The sequence below is a fragment of the Triticum aestivum genome, chromosome 5B, assembly GCF_018294505.1.
Source record: "Triticum aestivum cultivar Chinese Spring chromosome 5B, IWGSC CS RefSeq v2.1, whole genome shotgun sequence".
In the NCBI taxonomy this organism is placed as follows: domain Eukaryota; kingdom Viridiplantae; phylum Streptophyta; class Magnoliopsida; order Poales; family Poaceae; genus Triticum; species Triticum aestivum.
Window position 1 is genome coordinate 695,467,363 of NC_057807.1, and position 10,040 is coordinate 695,477,402.

Here is a 10,040-nt window from a genome sequence, read left to right on the forward strand (position 1 = left end):
TGTCGTTAAAACCATGATTAGCACACCTCGGTAGTGCTATGTTATTTATGCGAATCGATATGTATAACTGGTTAGCGTCTGTCAGTGGGTTGAAGTGTTATTTTGCTGATTACCTGTGTGTTTCATGTTTTTCCTTAAAATTCGTGAATTATTCTCTAGTACTTTGTGTCATTCCTAATTTTTTTTCAAGGAAATATACATAAATTTTGATTACTTCTGAATTGGTATGATGTTTCTGTAAAGAAACCGAGTCATTTTCATGATTCCTGAATATTACAATTTTGTTTACGCTTTTTCTGGACGTGATCTCCACCCCTCCCCCTGTTGACCAAACTGGCATGGTAATCTCCCCGTGGTGTGGGAGAGGGCATGAAAATCCCCCGGAGGGGGATTAGAGCCCTCGGATAATCGGCCCTTGAAACCAAACGAGGCCTGAAGTGACACAAGACTAGTAGTACGTACTGCCTGACATGACCGCTTCTTGTCTTGCTATACTAATGTGGGAAAAAAATATGTATATACTATCATATTTACCATTCAAGTACTCATCTAGCATGCATGTTGCTGAATTTTAGCTTTGCTTTGGAGCTTTACATTCGGTTTTTTCTTACTTCAAAGTGTTACATTCAGATACGTCGTGTGAGTAGGGGTCGCAGCCGCCGGGACGGAACTGGACTCCGTGTGTCGAGTTGCAGCCGTGGATTAGTAGATGGCGCGATGGTGCACGCACGCGCTGCCAGGGCAAAGAGGGCGCGAGTGTCACGATGGCGTGGGGTTGCAGTTGCAGGCAGTCGGCCCTGTCCTAGGCTCCTGCGGGCCTGTGACCGGGTGTAAGACAATAGGCTTTGGGGGGAACCGGCACAACCCTCTAGGGGTGGCCCATCACATATATATATAATGAGGTGGTATACAACGTTACAATATACATATGTAAATACAGTCTAACACCCTCCCTCAATCTTAGCCACTTTCTAATGAATCTAGAAGGGTAAGATTGCGCCTGCAAGTCTCAAACTGTGGCAAAGGCAATGGCTTGGTGAAGATGTCAGCAAGTTGATCCTTGGAAGAAATAAACTTGATCTGTAGTTGCTTCTGAGAGACACGTTCACGCACAAAGTGATAGTCAACTTCAATGTGTTTCGTTCGGGCATGGAATACCGGATTTGCAGAAAGGTATGTAGCACCGATGTTATCACACCAAAGAACAGGAGGCTGTGATTGGGGTATACTTAACTCCTGAAGCAAGGACTGTACCCAGATGATCTCTGATGTGGCATTGGCCACAGCCTTATACTCAGCCTCAGTACTGCTATGCGAGACAGTAGCCTGTTTCCGAGCACTCCAGGCAATCAGGTTAGAGCCAAAGAAGACAGCATAACCCCCCGTGGATCGCCTGTCATCCGGATTGCCAGGCCAGTCTGCATCAGAATATGCTGAAAGACAACCAGAGTCAGACGGCCGAATATGCAAACCATGAGCCACCGTGAAACGAATATAGCGCAAAATCCGCTTAACAGCAGACCAATGAGTGTCACGGGGTGACTGCAGATACTGGCAGACTCGGTTAACAGCATAGAAAATGTCTGGTCGCGTGATCATCAAGTACTGGAGCCCACCAACAATACTCCTGTACTCTGTCGCATTAGAAGAAGAAAGAAGCACACCATCAACAGCATTGAGCTTATCAGTGGTAGACATGGGTGTAGTCGTCGGTTTGCACTTAAGCATCCCAGCTCGCTGCAACAAATCCAGAGAGTACTTCTTCTGCGTCATAACAAGGCCAACAGCATGAGAAGTAACCTCCACACCAAGAAAGTAATGAAGCTTCCCAAGGTCCTTGACCGTAAAATCAGCACCAAGTGAGCGAACAAGCGCAGTAGCAGCCGACTGAGAGGAGCTGACCAAAATGATATCATCTACATAGACCAAGAAGTATATAGTAACCTCAGGCCTTTGAAGAAGAAACAATGAGGAGTCAGCAGTTGATGATGCAAAACCATGAGCACGAAGAGCCATTGCAAGACGAGCATGCCAAGCACGAGGAGCCTGCTTCAGACCATAAATTGCCTTGGACAGACGACAGAGATGATCAGGGCGATCCGGATCAGAGAAACCCGGAGGCTGGCGCATGTAAACCTCCTCCGCCAAGACACCATGAAGAAAAGCATTTTGAACATCAAGCTGACGAAGAAACCAACCTCGAGTAACAGCCAGAGAGAGAAGAAGTCTGATGGTAGTAGGCTTGACCACTGGACTGAAGGTGTCTTCATAGTCAAGTCCAAAACGCTGTCGAAAACCACGAGCAACCAGACGAGCCTTATAGCGCTCAATGGACCCATCAGAATGCCTCTTCACTTTGAAAACCCATTTGGAATCAATGACATTTACCCGTGATTGTGGAGGAACAAGAGTCCATGTCTGATTGCGAAGAAGCGCTTGATACTCCTGCTCCATGGCCTCTCTCCAATGAGGAATGCGCATAGCAGCTTGATACGTGCGTGGCTCAGAGGATGGATCTGCGAGAGCAGCAGACATGCACGCCGCTAACCAAGCAACTGTGCCATCGTGACGTTGCTTAGGCTGAAAAGTGCCACTCCGACTGCGCGTATGTGGACGTAGAGCAGCAGCAGGAGCCGGCGGAGGCGAAGGTGACGGAGACGTGACGGTCGCCGGAGATGCAGGAATCACCTCAGGCGAGCTCAGGACAGACGACTCCGGGCTGCATGGCGAAGACTGGCCCGACGACAGGGGCTCAGAGGCCATGGGCGAACCGAGAGTGGGCGAGGCCAGCTCCGGTGACACCGGCCCAGACGGCCTTGGCGAGGCGAGAGCAGGCGAGGCCGGCCCTGATGAGAAGGGCCCAGACACCCTGGGCGAGGCAGGGGCGGGCGAGGCCAGGCCTGGTGATGACTGCCCCGACGCCCTGGGCGAGACGGGGACCGAGGAGGCCGGCCCAGTCGGCGGGGTTGCAGGGCGCGACGATGGCGAAGGCAGCCCAGAAGCCAGAGGCGACCGGGCCAGGACGTCGATCGGCCGTGCATGAGCACGGAAACCAAGGCCATGCTGGGGCGCCATGTGCTCCTCATGCACAACAGAAGGTGCCGAGGATGAAGGCGATGGCGACGAAGAGGAAGATGGCACTTCCAGAATCTCCAAACGAGCCCCACGACCAGTGCCTGCACCATGGTTAGGCAACAATAAAGGAGAATATGCAACATCATCAAATTGGTCAGAAGCAACAGAGGATGAATGCATGACAGGTGGCTCGGTAGTGGACACAGGGAGTTTGGCAAAGGGAAAAACATGCTCATCAAACACAACATCCCGAGAGATGTAGACACGATTAGTGGGCACATGAAGACATTTGTATCCTTTATGAAGAGAGCTATAACCAAGAAAAACACACTTCTTGGAACGAAACTCGAGCTTACGCTTGTTATATGGACGGAGATGGGGCCAGCAAGAACACCCAAACACCTTGAGAAAGGTGTAGTCCGGTTGTTCATTAAGGAGAACTTCAATGGGAGTCTTCATATTCAAAACACGAGTGGGAGTACGATTGATGAGAAAACATGCAGTGGTGAAAGCATCACTCCAAAAACGAAACGGAACAGATGCATGGGCCAAAAGAGTCAGACCAGCTTCAACAATGTGACGATGCTTACGTTCTACTGAACCATTCTGCTGATGTGTATGTGGACATGCTAAACGGTGAGTGATCCCAAGCGACTGAAAGAAGGAGTTGAGGTTGCGATACTCGCCACCCCAGTCCGACTGAACATGAACAATTTTGTGCTTGAGAAGGCGTTCAACATGTTTTTGGAACTAAACAAAAATGTCAAACACATCAGATTTACGTTTGATAAGATAAAGCTAGGTAAAGCGGCTGTAAGCATCAACAAAACTGATATAGTAATTATGACCACTAACAGAAGTCTGAGCAGGACCCCATACATCTGAAAACACAAGTTCTAAAGGATGTTTCACCTCACGACTGGACTCCGAAAAAGGAAGTTGATGACTCTTCCCCTACTGACAAGCATCACACACTGCTACATCTTTATTACTAGACACACTAGGAAGCTCATGACGACGCAAAACATGCCGGACAATAGGTGTGGCCGGGTGACCAAGACGAGCATGCCATTGTGACGGAGATACCTGAACTCCACTGAAGACGCGAGCGACGCCAGGATGCTCCAGACGATAGAGACCTTGGCAGAGCCGCCCACTAAGAAGAATGTCCCTCGTGCCCCGATCCTTAATAAAAAGATCAAAAGGATGAAATTCACAAAGCACATTATTATCACGAGTGAGTTTAGGAACTGAAAGAAGATTACGTGTCACAGATGGAACTCGAAGAACATTGCGAAGTTGAAGACTCCTATTGGCATGTCTAGTGAGAAGTGATGCTTGACCAATATGAGAGATGTGCATACCTGCTCCATTGGCGGTGTGGATCTTGTCGGAGCCATGGTAGGGTTCACGAGTGTGAAGCTTCCCCATCTCACTGGTCAGGTGCTCTGTCGCCCCAGAGTCCATGTACCAGTGAGGATCAATGGAGTAGGACTGAGTGTGTCCCTGTGGCTTCTGCGGCGGCGGACGATCAGCCATGGCGACCTGACGAGCAAAGTTGCGTGTATCTTTCCCGTCATTGCCGAGACCAAGAAAACCCCGCTGGAAGCGCTTGTGACACTTCGAGGCCCAGTGCCCATCGCGACCACAAAGCTGGCACACACGTGGACCGCCAGCCCCTGGTAGCGTCGCAGTAGGAGGAGGGGCCGAGGCGGGTGGTGGTGACTGCCCCGAAGGAGCCCTGGATGAAGCAGAGGAGCGACCACCCTTGGTGGCGGCGTTTGCCGAGAGGGCGCCGTTGCCCCTGGATCGGCGCATCTCGACTCGTTGCTCAGTAAGCAGGAGACGTGAAAAGACCTCGTGTGCTGGCATGGGCGTGGAGTTGCCTCTCTCATTGATGATCTCGACTAGGGCGTCATACTCCTCATCAAGACCATTGACAATAAACGAGTTGAACTTGGAGTCGGTGAGGGGCTGTCCAATGGAGGCCAGCGTGTCGGCGAGACTTTTGACTTTGTTGTAGAACTCAGTGGCGGTGGAGTCAAGCTTCTGACACTCCCCAAGTTGGCGATGGAGCCCAGATACACGAGCCTGCGACTGTGCCGCAAACGAGCGCTCAAGAATAGTCCATGCCTCGTGGGACGTCTTGGCGAAGACAACAAGCCCAGCAACGGCCGGAGAGAGCGACCCCTGGATGGAGGAGAGGTTCGCCTGATCCTGCCCTGTCCAGACACGGTGAGCCGGATTATAGACCGGACCGTGCACGCTGTCAACCAGCGCAGGAGGGCAAGGGAGAGAGCCGTCGACATAGCCAAGCAGATAGTGACTCCCAAGAAGCGGAAGAACCTGCGCGCGCCAGAAGATGTAATTGTCCGACGACAACTTGATGGTGATGAGATGGCCGAAGTGAAACGGCGGCGGCGGCTGCGATCCCATCGAGGAGACTGGCTGAGGTGAGACCACCGTGGAGACAGTCAGAGGGGCAGCCGGCGCGGTGACAGAGGGCGCGATGGCCGCGGTTGACGCTGCGAAGCCTGCCAGCGCGACGTCCTCCGCCACCAGCGGCGCAGTGGCCGAGGGCGCGACAGCCGCGGTTGACGGGGCGGCGGCGGTGTGGGCCACAAGCGCCTGTCCGGGCGAAGTAGCAGCCGGCGGGAGCGCGAAGAGGGAGCCGACGCTCCGTCTCCCGATCGGCGCCTGAAGGGAGGCGGCATCCAGCGGCCTCGAGAGAAGTGCCGCGAGGGAGGCCGGCAGAAAACCGGTGGCGGTGGAGCCGGACGCAGCGGCGGACGTCATAGCAGTCGGGCGACGGCGACGGCGGGCGCGGCGGCGGCGGCGGCGGCGGCGGTTTAGGGTTTTTAGGCGGAAGCGGACGTAACCTAGCGTGATACCATGTAAGACAATAGGCTTTGGGGGGAACCGGCACAACCCTCTAGGGGTGGCCCATCACATATATATATATAATGAGGTGGTATACAACGTTACAATATACACATGTAAATACAGTCTAACACCGGGGGCCGACGGCTTGGTGTGTAGGCGTCGCCCAGCATGGAGGATCCGTTGGCGTTGCTGCCTAGCATCGGCCCGGTGTGGCGTTGTGGGGGCACCGCACGCAGGCTATATCTGGGCTCAACTTTTTGTGTTGGAGGTTCAAGGTGGCGGGGCGGCTACTCTGTCTTGCCTCCGGCGGGTGCGTGGCATGCCGACCAGGACCCACGCACCGCTGGCGTGCTCGTTGCGTTGGGGGTGCCTGGTCCAGTGGAGCTACTTGTTGGCCTTGGCCGGCTACGTGGGCGTGGTGGTTGTGCTGCTCCGGATGAAAGCCTGGTCGGTGCTTGCCAACCGGCGGCGACGGTCCATAGGCGTCGTTATCCTCCTTGAAGGCGTCGTTGGGGACATCTGCACATCCTTAGCTTTTGGATAAAGATCATCATGTGAAAGCCTAGATCCTACTGCAGGGTCGGGCAGCGTCATCGTCTTCAACATTGTTTTCCCTCTTTAGGGCGTTGCACTAGTAGAAAAAACCCCGTTTGAACCGGTTCGTTAGGCCATTTGTCCCGGTTCAAGAACCGGGACTAAAGGGTCGTTACTAAAGCCGTACCCCTTTAGTCCCGGTTCGTCCAGGAACCGGGACAGATGGGGGCTCCACGTGTCCGCTGGCGCTTGCCCAGGCAGGGGGGGGCCTTTTGTCCCGGTTGGTGCCACCAACCGAGACCAAAAGGTTTCCACGTGTTAGCATTTCAGCTGCTGGGTTTTTTGTTTTTTTTTTGTTTTAAAAAAAAGAGGGAGGGGGGGGTGGGGGTTTTGTAGGGTTAATTCAGGTGTTTCATGTATTGTATTAGCTAGCTAATAGAGAAAAGTGTTCTCTCTTATCTCCGTGCTTGGTTGACGCTACGTATCGAGAGGACTTGACACGCTAGCTAGTAAGCAAATGAAGGAAACTATTAAGTACAGAAGATCGTCAGGAACATACACAGAAGTGATCGACCTCTCCTTCTCTGAGAGATTGGTCAACAACAAGTTTTCGTATATCTATCCGACGCTACTGTCTATATATATATATATATATATATATATATATATATATATATAAAACATGTAAGATCTCTTACAATACCCTAACATATATATGAACTCAACTTCCACATGCATGGTGGTATTCTTCGGCTTTATTGATGACGTGGTCAAGAAAGAATGTAGCCAATTCCTCTTGAATTGCTCGCATGCGATCTTGTGGTAGGAGTTCATTCCGCATCTCCCACATCTAGTTTCAATAAGGCGGTCAATACATATATATGAATGAAACTCAACAGAAATGATGGTAATAAAATAAACTTGTGAATATTTTTGCTTACACACTTCATATTGTCTTTTAGAGTAGCCCCTCCTATTCTTGGCCATCGCGTTGTAGATGAACTCCCAGACGTAGTATCCATAGTAGTTATTCCCTGCTTCCTGCGACAAGCACTTTACGAGAAATAGAGGTCAATCAAACTGATAATGAAGCATTATAAATGGGCATTGATGAAAGTAGCTAGAATCAACGGGAGATGTGCGGAACTAGCTAGCTACTAGTACTTACTTTCGGGTAACTCCATTGCAGTTCCCGCGGCAGTCCCGAAACTTGTGCGGTGAATATTTTCCAAACCCTGCAAGACAAAGAAAACAATTACTTGATATCATGAAATGAACAAAGTTGCCGATATGGTGCGATAATGATCGATTCAACTTACTTCTTGAGCATTTTAGACATGTCCGCATACTCAGAGGGATCTTTTCATCTCGAGTCTAAGACGTTTACTAGTCCCTGCTCAAGCTTAATCTCTAGGAGAATATAGTGGAAGCTGCGCACACATGCATAACTCATCAGTTACATTATTATAACCTCGAGTAAGGGAAACTGAATATGCACAAGACAGTAACACTCACTTGAAGTTGTAAGGAAAGAGTATTATATCTTTTTTTGATTTATTACCAACGATTGTAGCAAGTTCTCCTCGGTTTCTTTGGCATGAAATGTAACAGTAAATTGATCTATGAGATTTGTGTTAATGAACCCAATATCATACATTTCAGTTGTTTTGCGTTCGACGATCTTCAACCTGCATAATATGAGGATAATTATATATACATGCAATGAAAGAGCTGAGCTATATAGAGACTTAATGACAGAAGTAGTACTTACAGACAGTAGCAGGTGACCGTTAATTTATCGAGGGCCTTTTGATTGAAAAACTGGAAGAACTCCTCAAATGGAACAGAGAACTGCTCAATTCCAACGATGTCGTGATGATCCTCTTTAACTTTCAGCGTCAAAGTATCCTTTTTTTCTCCCCTGCAAACTTTCTACAGGTTTCCATGTACCAATCATGGAATCTTCGCATCATCATTGTTAGAGTAGTAACATCTTTGACGAGAGGCTTCCCGTACTTGTATTTGAATTCGTCCACCTCCATTGTATCAAAATGTGCATCGTCGGGCAGGTAATCTGCAGGGTTGGTACCGGGCAAGATTCCCGGATGATTAGCGACGATATCGCTAGACACCTTGAGCGGGGGCACGATTGGTTCTCTTGTTTGCCGAGCTGGGGAATGTTTTTCCCACTTCTTCGTTCTTGTAACCTTTTGTCACTGCAAGTACTTCCCGACCGCTTCGCTTCCTTATATGTCTTTTCGGTAATGCGCTCATAGTTGGTTTGCGGCAGAGATGGTGGTGGTCGCTGCAGGGCGTCCAAAGTGTGCTTCGCTTTCACCGGATCTATCTTCTCCTCCCAAGGTGGATGTCTCTTGGCTCTTTGCGTTTCGAAGTAGTCCTTCACTTGGGCTTGACAGATCTCCTCGTTTTCCTCTGCGGTCAACTCGTATGGTAACTTCTCTGGAGTCTTGAGAGATGGACCGTACTTGTATTGCCTCCCGCCTCTGGCTGTACTGCTAGACGCCGGAGCAGGCGGAGCGGCTGCGGCTGTCTTCTTTTGTTGCTTATGAGGCGGAGAAGAAGGACTACGACGCGCTGGAGCAGCCGAAGCGGCGGCGGGTCTCTTCCGCCTTTGCTGACGAGGCAGAGAAGGAGGAGGCTGGCTGGTCAGGCGCGCCGGTGCAAGCGGAGAAGGAGGCGGAGTGCCCTGATCACTCGCCGGAGGAGCAGGCGGAGGAGGCGGCGGAGTGCCCTGACTCACCGGAGGAGGAGGTGGAGGCGGAGGCATCCAGTTCGGAAGGTTGATGAGCTCCTTCCGCCATAGGCATGGAGTCTTCAGAGCAGAACCCAGCCTAGTCTCCCCTTCACCGGTAGGATGGTCAAGCACGCGCTCCTCAAATCCCTCCGTTATTTCTTCCACCGTCACCCTAGCATATCCTTCTGGAATTGGACGACAGTGAAAAGTTGTGCCGGGTTCTGTAGGTCGAACAGAGCTGACAGCCGCCTTCACCTTGTAGTTCTGCCATTATGTCATAAGGTGGCACTGTTGAGACTCTGTGATAGCATCCACGGGGTAACTAGCAGGAGCTGTGAAGACAGGCTCCAGTTGAAGCGGCTCGGTGGAAGCCACGCTGCTTCTCCGGTGAGATGGCGGGGTAGCTTCAAGGGTAGCTTCGGCAGGTCGCTTGCTTCGAACTGCATCTCGTTCCTCTAGCTTCCGTACCCTTGCGTGCAGCTCCTGCAGTTCACTCTGCTCCTATTTCCTCCTCCTCTCCTGGGTTTTGTAACCGCCTGCATCCGGAAACCCAACCTTCCACGGAACGGAGCCTGGCGTGACTCGTGTCCGTCCAGGGTGCTCAAGATCCCCGAGGGCCATTGTGAGCTCGTCCTTCTCTCTATCTGGAACGAACCTCCCTTCCTGTGCTGCAGCGATATAGTCCCGAAGCTTTGTGACGGGTATTCGCAGTTGCTCGCTCATCCAAACGCACTTCCCTGTTACAGGGTCCAAGGTTCCACCAACCCAGAAGAACCAAGTCCTTGGACGGTCT